A 12207-nucleotide genomic window follows, 5' to 3' on the forward strand; every position below is an offset into this window, starting at 1 on the left:
ACACAGCTTGCGAAAAATGAAATTCAATTCTTGGTTATCAGTGCAGAAGAAATATTACCGGCTGGCAAAATAAACGGTAAGAGATTTTTTTTAACCGAAAACGTGTGATTCGAGAGAAGAACCTGTCAGTCAGTCTCTGTGGCGCAATCGGTTAGCGCGTTCGGCTGTTAACCGAAAGGTTGGTGGTTCGAGTCCACCCAGGGACGGGGTTCTTTTGCGATGTAAACGTTGTCTTCAGTCGATTGGATTTCTCAGCGAAACCATAACCATTTTAATATTTGCAGGAACTGCGAGTGTTTAACACGTGTCAGGGTAACCGGGAAATGTCCAATAATGCCCAACATCGCAACTCCCCAGAAAACCATATTCACCCAAGAAAAATTATCGTCGAATCGTCATTTATACTCCAGTTGAATCCTCTGCTGAAATATTTTAAAAATACAATGCAGGTTTGTTTGAGAACTTGACAAGCATTGTTACGATAGCACTGTGCAGTTGGATTTTGATATTTTGACATATTTACCTTAATTTTAAACATAAATACTATACAGTCTATTGTAATTTTAAAATATGTTAGCTGAGGATGCAAAGGGGTGAAAGGGAAAGGTCAGAGGGTATAGTAACAACAAGGTTAGGATTGGTGGAGGTGGTAGGGGTGTTGATGGTTTTTCTCTGTAGAGGATGATTGAGTTTTTATCCTTCTCTGAAGTGAGAAATTGGAAGAGTTAGGAGTTGAGGGATCTGATGAGGTTAGTTATAAAAGGAAGTTGATGTGGAGCTGTTAGCAGTAAAACTTCCTAACGTCTTTGATGTTGTCATCAAAGATAAACTGCAGTAAGTAAAGATAAAGAAAATTATCTTTGCTTACTGCCCTGTCTTTCTCACACCTGAAGAAGGCTCCACGGCCAACATGTTATGTTTCCTTTCTTCTCTTTTCAGCATGGAATAATCCTTTACTTTTTCCTTTGTAGCCTACGCATGCTGACACAGCTACCCACCTGATATATAACATTCCTATAATCACAACTATGAATGTCCACTGTGGGTATTTTTTCCATTATTATTTATTTTGGCATTGAAGCATATTTTATGTAATACCGAAGTGTCATAATCACTGAAAAATATATTTTATCATTTAGAAAGAATTAAAAAAATATAAATCACTTTGAATTGCATTTAGCCTGTTCTGATCTAGGTTTTCTATATACTTTAACATGCCATGTTCAGAATGTCACAACGCAGAAATGCAACAGTGAAGTGTCATAATTACAAATGTTCGTGATGAGTGATTTTGTCTCTCTTACCTTAGTGTCGGAATACTAAGATGTTTTGGTAACGAGGAAGGAGGGAAAAAGTAAATCAGCAGAAGGGGTGCTATTTTGTTGACTATAAATCCTCACATGCCATGTTCAGAGGGTCATATTTTAAAAAATGGTACAGTAAATTTTCTTATACTTCATGATTTTCATAATTTGTTACATTGTGTCTCAGACCTTTTGTCAGAATTCTGAGATTTTTTTTTCTAAACTGGGGCCATCGCAATACAACAGAAAGAGCAATTAGCTTTTCCCAATGAATTCTCTCATGCCATATTCAGAGGGTCATATTTTAAAAATGGTACAGCAACATTTCCTGAAGTTCAGGATTTTGAGAGTCTGTTACATTGTGTCTCACACCTCAGTGGCAGAATTGTGAGACGATTTTATAATCAGGAGGGAGGGTCATAGCAATAAGCAGAAAGTGTCATCACCCTTTGCTCATCCTCCGTTAACCATATATTCTCATATGCCATGTTCTAAATGTCCCATTGTAAACTGCTATAATAACGTTTCTTGTATAATGCAAGATTTTGAGACTTTGAGAATTCACGTTTTGCCTTTGTCTTATTTACTTGTTGTCTAACATGCCAGTTTGTGTTATTGTGAGTTTTGAAAATTGGTTTTCGATTTTCTGAAATGTGTTTCATACAAAAATGCAATTTGGATAATCATTACTTACATATTCCCCTTTACTGAGGATATGTGCAGTAATCCACTCGGATTAGTATATTTAAAAATGACTATAGAGAGCCATCTACAGGCGAAAGGCGGCATAACATCACAGCAGCAGTATTTAAGGTGGAACAAAAAACGCGAATAAGAAGCTGGCGAATAAGCAGCCAACTTCAGCCTCGTTAATGCAATAGGATTGGGTGAGGTAGAAAAATATTTCTTCCTCTGAATCCTAACATTTTTGTAGGTGTTCTAGGACTTCTCGCCTCAGATAAAGCTGCCAATACATCACTTATTTCTACTCCATCAATAGCAGCAGTGTTATCGGTACTGAGCCCTAAGTGTAGGTCCTGTCATCATATAAAAACTTGAACGTATCGACTGCATTCACCTGATAAAATCTGATAAAATTGAAAAATACATGGGAAACAAATTTGCGTGTTTTTTTCAGATCCAGAATAGTATCATCATGAGACTCAAAACAGACCTGTTTTTAATTCTTTCCAGGAGGAAAGATTATTCAGATGCAAGCATGGGTCCAAAATCAATGTACTCACCTATCGCTGTTGCTTCTTCAAATCCTTCAACTGAACGTCGATATTGAGGGATGATATCATACAAATTTTGGTTTTCTTTTAAAGCAAATTGTGAGTGTTGTGTTCCTCTTCCCTTAGTGTCACCCAAAGTGATACATTGTGCTTTGGTAATTCTTCAGGCTACTGTATAGTGTTTAGAGGAGTTCAGTTAAATTAGTTTGCATAGATAAAGTATTTATTTTCCTTTTAATCCTTTAAAGCATATTACACTGTCAATACATTGTATCTTTCTTCCTACTAATTGTCATCATTTTTTTTCTGGCTTGATCTCGTAATCAGATATTTCAGAATCTTCCTTAAAAACTAGTAAAAGAAGTGGGACACATTCATGCACACTAAAAAATACGAAAGGGTAGCAGGACACAGTAAACACCAAACATCTTGTAGATTATGAATGTGCCTAAAATATTTCAGTACTTTAGAGGGTTCTGCCATTTTAGATGTTGTACTGTGCCTGTCTGATTTATCAAACGTGTCATTTAAATCTCCCGTCATTTCTATATCAGTCTGAAGGCCTTCCAGTAAAGATTGCAATTCATCCCAAAATGCCAAGTTTCCCACTGTTGATACGTACAAAGAAATTAATGTACATTTTCCCCCAAAATCAACCAATTTAAAAATCAAATGCATCCCTCCTCATCTGCAGTTGGAGAGAATAATGTCAGAATAAATACAGGTTTAAAAGTCAGGAGCATTGATAGTCCTATTTAAAAATTTTGCTAAAATGCTCACAATATATTAAAAAAGTTCCATAAAATGCAAAAATAATTAAAACATATTAAAACAAGGTAAAAAGAAATGATACACAGTTATAAAGATCAGGAATTATCAAATTGAAGTTACAATCCACTTACAATATGCCAAAAATGGCAAGAATATGTAAAACAGGTGTATAATTTTTTTTTTAAATAAAACAAGTTAAAAATAAATACTAAATACTTTTAAAATTCAGGAATGTGATTGGTCAGAAGCTTACGATGAGTGTTGTTGGTGTTTCGTGTGATTTAGCGAATTGAAAAAATATTAAATTTAAAAACGGCAATAGCTCGTATGAAAAAAATAGTTCGTAAGTATCTTTGTTGTAACAGCTGCGCCAGAACTAGTGTATTCATATTCAGCAGAAAAGTACCTGAACTTGACTGGTTTATATTCAGTTATGTGCGTTGGGAACAAAAGGGAGACTTACTGTACGTGGATTTTATTAGGTTTTAGGAATCAGAAAATGTATTTTTACACGTTTATGCCTACGAGCAGAAATAACTTCCTGCTTTCAGCGCTTTTATTGTTTCTGCTTGTAACCTCGAACAGAGAAACCCAGTACTGACTCACAGAAACGCCCCAGAGTTTCTGTGTTTCTGGGATTTAAGAGAGATGTATGAAGACAGTAAAGGGGAGTTTGTTGTTTTTTTCCCCCCACTGTAGAGTATGAAGGCGGTGTGACGAGTCTGGAGGGAGGAGACGCGCATTCCGCACGGGGAGCGCAGAGCAATGAGTTTCACCTGCAGCTCGCCGAGTCCTGTTCTATATAACCGCTGAGCCCGGACACACAGAGTCTCCAGCCAGTGTTGGAGACGCACTATGTCAATATTTTTTTTTTAGCAGAAGCCGGGGTTCTTTCGCTATTATTATTATTATTATTATTATTATTATTATTATTATTAGACTATTGGATTATTTGAGTTAGTGGTTACTGTGCTAGGCGGCGCGAATAGCGCTTCTATTTCTTTTCTCTGCTCAAACACTGCTGGGCAAAGCTTAAATTAAAACCCTTTTTCTGAAACATTGAGTGTGAGGGGTAACAGGTGGAGATAGTCTGTATCGAGGTCACCGAGGGGGTACTCCTGTCTCCCCAGATGACACTTTTTATTTTTTAGATAAACGCGAGATAAACAACGTTTGTTTGAAACCGCTCCACAAATTTTCTCACATGCACGTATTCTCCAACAAAACCATAAAGTTTGTTTCCACAGACATGACACTATTATGCAATAAACCAATAAATTAATGAACTAGCAGAATCCCAATAAAAACACCCAGCCACCTGGCCAGCCCAGCATGTCAATATCATACATTTTTACCAACAAAACCGCAAAAGCAAAAACCAGCATATATATATATCCCATGTTTTTACCTTATTCTGGAGCATGATATATATCCAAAATAACCCAGACTAGTTTATCTCAAGAGCTAGAGACTAGTGAACGTTATTGATTACGTAGTAAATGTTTGAAGAACGACCACTAGAAATAAGGCGATTTGATTGGTAAAAAGCGCTGTCATTCATTGTATTTTCAGCCCTTCAGAGCCCTTAGTGGGTGAGACATCCTCTAGAAGCTTCAAGCTGCATTTTTAGCTGTCAATCATTGACTCAGAAGGGGTAATCAATCAGTTTTTTTTATCAGTTTCTTATCAGTGCTCCTTTTTTTCCACACCAGAAGGCAACTCTGAGGTTTTGTTTTCATTGCATAACAGCAGATAAAGGCTCTCTAGCAGTGTCTAAAGGTTTTTATAGCAATTGCAATGGTTTTTATTCTTATTTTCAATATTTTCATGATTTTTTATTAATTTATTAATGTCATTCCAGGTCCAGTCTTCACAAAACATGATGTAGAATTTTTTCTAATTGATCAATTTGTCCCAGATTTTTATCCAAGCTAGTAGTTACCTAGAACAAGGTTTTCAAATCATTCCCAGGCCCTTGACATGCATATAGTTGAAAAATCTGACCTCTGAAGACCAAAAAAACATGTTCACCAGCTGTTTTTTTTTTCATATGTTTGTCGGCTGAGTGGACACATTAAGAAATTTGACTTTTCACACTCAAAGCCAAGGGGGTTGGCTTCAATTTAAGACCTGAACCAGGCTCCTGCTATGTTCTGCTGCAGAGATATAACAAATGTTTAAGGGGGAGGAAATTGCAGGCGGACATTGACATATTTAGACAATGTTGTTAAGTGGTTAAAGCCCAAATGAAGGGCTGTTTTGGATGAAAGCAGTAGATTGGGTCTGATCAAGCTCGTTACTGACCTCACTCACGCAAACTCCATACGCGGTATTCGGGACTACGTGCGATAAAGAGAAGAGTGCCCCCTTCTGATATATCAAGAATACACATAACTATGGAAGCCCGTCTCGCCAGGGAGTGAAAAAAACCGCGCTATGGTATCTCATATTTGCAACTTCAAAATTATCCCCATTTAACTGTCTGTCCTTTTCTTATTGTAAGGGATTTGGGTTCTAGGGCTTGTACCCCCGCCACTCCCACCCTAGTTCGTGCCTCACTGTATAGGCTCGAACCCAGGTTTTGCCCACTAAGCTAAAGACCTTCGAGTAAAAAAATAATTGTACCAGAATTGTTTTGGATAGATTTGTGAAATGTTATTGTTAAATACATAACTCACCAGAGCTGTTTTTTAAACAAAATAAATAAAAACAATAGGGCACTGCTGGAGTTTATAGACTGTGATGCAAATACAGGAACAACTAAGAGAGGAGGGACTAGTTCAGGAGCACAACTGGCCCTCCCCTGCCCAATTTCATAGCAGGCTCTGTTGTACCCCAATGTGAAATTCAGTATCTTGGAGTTCAGCTTTTGATCACTCAGCTGCTTTGCCCTGGGAATATGGGGCAAATACAGGAGATACACATGACTCGAGGGAGAGTTTTTATCCCTAAGGGATAACTTGTTTTACAATGGCAGACAATATAATGAAACAAAACCTCTGTTCTGCTGCTCCAGGCTGGTTCCACTGGGAACAAGTGGAGCTAGGAGCTCATGAACAGCAATTGGCCCAGAGGGCAAAAGATGTAGAATATAAGTCTATTAAATGCATACCTGAGACGTATAAATGTGGTCCGTAATTTGTCTAGAATGAAATTCTAATATACGTATATTGTTATACGTCAATTATACATATATGATTATATGTTCATTATATATAAATGGTTGGAGTTCTATTATACAGATAACTTTAGAGGTCTATTATACATCAAAGAGATTTTATAGCCATAAAAGCTAGTAAATCAAGCCAATGATTTAGTTTAGGAATTTGTTATTTTTCAGAATAATCAAACACACCTGAAAAACATGTAGTTCAAATTATACATGATATACAATATTGTAATCAACAAAGGCTAATTATAAAAAGACACAACTAGTAAACTTTAGCTACAAATTCTTGTAACATGGCTATATATAGTAAAGAGAAACACAAACTAATTACCTGAACATGCTAATATTTAAGTCAAAAACACATTTCAATTCAAATGTAAATTTTGAAACGTATAACTTCTATATTTCCAAGAAAATATGATTATAATGTGAAGTTAAGACCAATTTTTACTGTTCACCATTTGCAAAGCCCTCTCTAATTGTCCTAAAAGTTAGTACCAGCAACTTATCATTTTCAGTGTCCAGACTTCCAGGCCCCCTGCCTTGCGAACTCAATCTTCAAACAAAGCATTGTGTGCTCCTTTATTTCTTTTTCTGTTGTTGTTGGGTGGGACTTCAGCACTGCAGCTAGGAGAAAATTTTATAATATTAGTACTCAAATAAATGATGATTAGTCTCTTTTTGAATATAATCTCAAGAAAGAACCATTAAGGTTTACTAAGCTCAAAGCTTAATCAATGTATTAAGTTTAGCTTGCATCATAATAATGGACCAATAGTCTGTCCTAATTAAAGAGTACCCAAAGTTTGAAAGTACAACATAGAATAAGAGTACCTTTAATTGCTCTAAAAAGATTTGTCTCTCCCAGGCCCCTCTTTTGTCATTGATCTTTCCAGTTTATGCCAGCGAAGTTGAATTCCATCATCAGTTCATTTGTCATAAGTCTGAAAACCAAATTCTAACTTAGATGTTTTTCAAGTGAGTTCCAGTCAATGCTTTTTTACTCATATATTTAGGATCAAATGTACTACTGTAATCCTTATATTTTAAAAGACAGTTTTGCAGCTTTACACCTTGCAAATTCAGTGGTTAGCACATAGGTATCTATAAACTAAATTTTGTGGATATTTTAACTTGATCAAAGTAAAAATGTAATGTAAAAACATCTTAAAAATCAATAAGCAATACCTTGACAACACTGTGAACACACTCCCTCTGACATCACTGCCACCTACTCTCCAAAGTTGGTTTATTTGGAAATAATATATTTGAAATAATATTAGAAGCTTTTTTACTACTGGATCTTCATTAATCAACTAATCAGACATACACATTACCCATGACTACTCAATGGAAAGAACACATTTTTACATATTAACTGCACTTTTCTGCAGTATTTGCTCAGTCTTAGAATACAAAGTGACCATATTTCAAAGTTAAATTATAGTAACGTTTTAGAACATAGAACATTATGTAAAACACTTTATTTTGGCATTAAAAGATAAGTAATATTATACATTATAAACTAAAAATAAGAAAGTATGCCAGAGATGGATCCTATTAATCAGATGTAGGCTGTCAAATTTTGACCCATCTGTAACCTAGAATACTAGTGAATATTTTCTACACCTCAGAGAGAATATACAGTAATATACCAGCAGCAAGGACTCGCTCGTGTGTACAGAACTCATCAATTGTGCTCAGCCTCTTGGAACTGGGAGTCCAACGGTTCTGTACACCTTCCCACACACCTCAGTTCATCTCTGATCAGGAGACCCAATACCCACTTCTGAAACTCTGAAGTCATTCACATTTTGTTTTAACATTTGAAAGGAATTGGATCAGGATTTTCTTACACTATTGTTATATTAGCATTACTGTAGTGTTGCTAATGTGCTACATGCAATTTATAATCTTATAAATTTTAAGTTCCCACATTTGTAGTTGATTTTACGTGATCTTCACCTTCAAACTATTTGATGTGCCATTTATTGCTTATAAAAATACTATTTTTAATCAAAATAATATTAAGTAAGACCTGTAAGTAGTATAAAGCGACACCTTTCGTCAAACTTTTTGACAGGTACCATGCCCCCTTTTTCAGCCAATGGGAGGCCGTGGTGGGCGGATGTCCAGCCCCCTTTTCAACCAATGGTGTGTTGTTATGGTCGGCTGTCCCGCCCTCCACCCGAGCCAATGGTGTGTCATTGTGGAGGGGATATCCCGCCTTCCCCCACTGAGCAGTCCTGAGCCTCAAGGTCCAAATACCCCCCACCGCATTCCCCTCGATTTATAAATAAGTGTTTGAAAGCACGTATTAGCGACGAGAGTTGGAAGGCAATCATGTCTGCTGCGGGGTTGAGCGCGCTCTATTATAACCCTAAGGAAGTGGGGAGTTACGGCAGCGTGGGGAGTCTGGTGAGGGCCGCGACTTCCTGGGGTGTGAGCGCCAGCCGCGGCCGGGTGTCAGACTGGTTGTCCGGCCAGCTGGCTTATATGCTGCACAAGCCGGCACGTGTGAGCTTTAAGAGAAACAGAACGCTGGTACCTGAAATGGACCGGCAGTGGCAGGCTGACTTGGTGAACATGAGAGACTACAGTGAGTTCAACGATGGTTTCTGTTACATCTTATCATGTATAGACATGTTGTCTAAATATGCCTGGGCCGTGCCACTGAAAAGTCTGGAGGGGGTGTGACAAGCGCTTTCTGAAATATATTTCAAGAGGGTCCTACTCCTAAAAAGCTACAAACGGACGAGGGAAAATAATTTCTTAACAGGACCTTCCAAAATTTTCTCAAATGTGAGAATATTGAACACTTCATTATGGCCAGCAATGTGAAGGTTAGAGTGATAGAGAGGTTTAACAGAACTATTAAAACTTGGATTTTTCCACAGCATGTTTCATTTCATGCATGAGCTGATCGATGTTGCAGTAGTACCCTCTAGGTAAGGTACATGTCCATATAGTCTCATCACTGATGAACAGAAAATCTTCATCTTGATCAAATGTGTTTAGCGTATGCGGATAGTGCAGCTCGACCAGACCCACTTCCCAGCTCCTGTCCAGGTCAATCGCCTTTGCCAGATGCTCTGTGAAGCATGCGCTGGTGTTCTTTGGAAACATCTTTGAGGATGAATTACTGGCCAGCGTAACATAGAAGACATTGGGGTTCATTTTTCAGCACCTCTATATTTCTCTGACCTCGGATGCCTTTACCCAACTATTGAATTTATCGCTCTATCTGCGCCACTTTACCAAAATCTGTTTGTTTTTACCACGCCCCCTGGCTGCTTTAATCTTTTGGATGCGATAGACGCTCTCAGCAGTGGTGTTTATCTTCTGTAGCTCTCCTGCATAGAAGGAGCCCTTAATGTCATCGCCTGCGTAGTCCTGCAGTTTGTAATAGGGTTTCAGAGCCGGGGTCCGCTCTTTGACAATGAAAATTTCATCTGTGAAGGTCTGTTCATACCCCTTCTCAAACACTCCCTTTTATTTTGGACACCCGCACATGATCACCTACATTAAATGAAAACTTTGACGGTTTTCGCTTAAAGTGTTCGCCATAGACAGTTCTCCACATCTCGAGGGAGTTGTCAGTCGTAACAGAAGCCGGGGTTCGTTTAATAGTCGTGTGGTAACTATGATAATAAAAGTAAATAAGATCAGACAGATCGGCAATATATCAAAGTGTTTTTGTGTGTCAGGTACCTCCACATTTTTGTTTTAATAGTTCTGTTAAACCTCTCTATCACACTACTGCTCGGTGGGGGAAGGTGGGACATCCGCCCTAGAACAACACACCATTGGTTGAAAAGGGGGCGGGACATGGGGTTTTAAAGTTTTGACAGACGCTGCACACCACAGTGGGGCAGACTTGAGTTTTTCAAGTAGCTCTCGGTTACCAGCGTTGGCTAGCAAGGTGCCTGGTACATTGATTGTGAACATATCCCAACCCCTGTGAACACATCCCAACCTTTTAGCTTCTTACCGGCCACAACTGATTGCTGTTGTGTGAGAGCTCTGACAAGATCAATCATGTGAGAGCCCTCAACGGGTGCCCCCTTGTACACAAATTTTCCTTTTTAATTCCAGGCTATTAATGGTTTATTGCGTGCCATAGTCTTTAACAATATCTCGGCATTTCTCTGGAACCACTGAGACGCGCTGCCTAAAATATACCCAAAGTCAGTGTCGGTCGATGACGGCTGTTGTGGTAACGCGTGTAATAGATCGGCGGGTGCATTTTCGGGTAGTACAACAGTTAAAGTCCCCTCTTCAGAAACCTCCTGGCGTACTAATGTCAAATACCGTTGTAACACCTGACTATACAATTTCACTTTTTCATATTCAGGCAGATGCGAGTTCTGAAAACTGTCTCTCATTTCGTCATCCAACCTGCGGGTTGTTATTCTTCTCACGTTGCTTTCGTTGCCGGACCGGTCTCGATCGAGCTGTTTCTGAGGTACAAGGTACTTTTTTTTTCAGTGTGGTCCATTATCGGTGTTGTAGAAGCTCCGTAATCAATGGTACTGCAATACTCAACAGTGTCCCGATAAAACTGCCGGACTGGTTCACCAAGAGTCTCTTTCTTTTAAGAGAAAGACCCTTTTGACTAAAAGTCTTTAAAAGCTTATGCGTTCTCTTCAGGGTCCCAAACTGCTTAACAGGCTTAGCTATTGCCTGTACAAGATCATCTGAAGCCCCACAGAGAATAGCTTTCAGCTGACTGGGGCTGGCTTTTACCAGAAAATGTAAGTGTCAGGTTTCTCCGAACGCGTGAAGACATGACGACGGCCCGAACGTGTTTTTTCTACTGAGTCTATGGTTGCGAGATCACCGACTTTAAGATTCTTTAAATACATAAGCCGTGGGTACATCTGGGGGGAAAAGACCTGTTCACAAGCGATAGTCATCTGGGGTGTCGGCATTTAAATCCACCAACAAGTAACCGAAAGATTTTTTAGTAGCGTCATCGAACTCTTTACCGGAGTACATCTGCCGGGACAGGGTTGTAATCTGTAGTTTATCTTTAGGGTTTTTAAACAGCACCATGTACTTTGTATTTAACGCTGTTACGACCCCAAGTGTCTAGGGGAAAAGGGGTGTAACATTTAGGATAATTCTTTTGGAAGCAGGGGGGTTTTGGTGAGGGACTAGGAAGCGTGATAAGAAGGGTAAGGAACTAGAGTGGTGCCAAAGGAAAGAAAATAACAAACAAAATGGAGCTGGCTAGGACAGTGAGGGAAAGCTAATCTGACTACAAAAGAAAACCCGAAACACACGGTCTTCGGCGTCTTCAACACCCTAGCTAACCTGCACTGACTAACCAAAACCATACAAGACAAATGGCACTCACCCGTACTAGTCTAGTGTACTAATACAAAAGTAAAGTGTACCCAACAACCTAAACTAACCTTATATACAAAAGTTCACAGAAAAACACAAGTGAACCAGGAAGACAAATAAGGGAAAACAAGAGTAATAAACAGGAGCAGGGTACAAAAGAACACAAAAGTTGAACATGTAACACCGGGGCAAGGTTATGACAAAACAAGGATGAACACACAAACAAACGAAAATACAAAGAAACAAACAAAAAAAACAACAAAACAACAAAGCCGAAGCTATATGAAAATACACACACACAAAGCAAAACAAACCAACAAACGAAGCCGAAGCAATAACCAGAAGCGAAGCGATAACCAAACGGGACCGAAGTCAAACG

General features: G+C 38.6%; 1 non-coding gene across 1 annotated transcript; it reads left to right on the forward strand.

Annotated features, from left to right (window-relative positions):
• The first annotated feature begins 132 nt into the window (after nt 1-132).
• On the forward strand, nt 133-206 carry trnan-guu (transfer RNA asparagine (anticodon GUU)). The gene has a single exon. It is a non-coding gene; the product is annotated as a tRNA-Asn (tRNA).
• The last annotated feature ends 12001 nt before the right edge of the window (nt 207-12207 follow it).

The sequence above is a fragment of the Atractosteus spatula genome, chromosome 10, assembly GCF_055471065.1.
Source record: "Atractosteus spatula isolate fAtrSpa1 chromosome 10, fAtrSpa1.hap1, whole genome shotgun sequence".
NCBI classification, from domain to species: Eukaryota; Metazoa; Chordata; class Actinopteri; order Semionotiformes; family Lepisosteidae; genus Atractosteus; species Atractosteus spatula.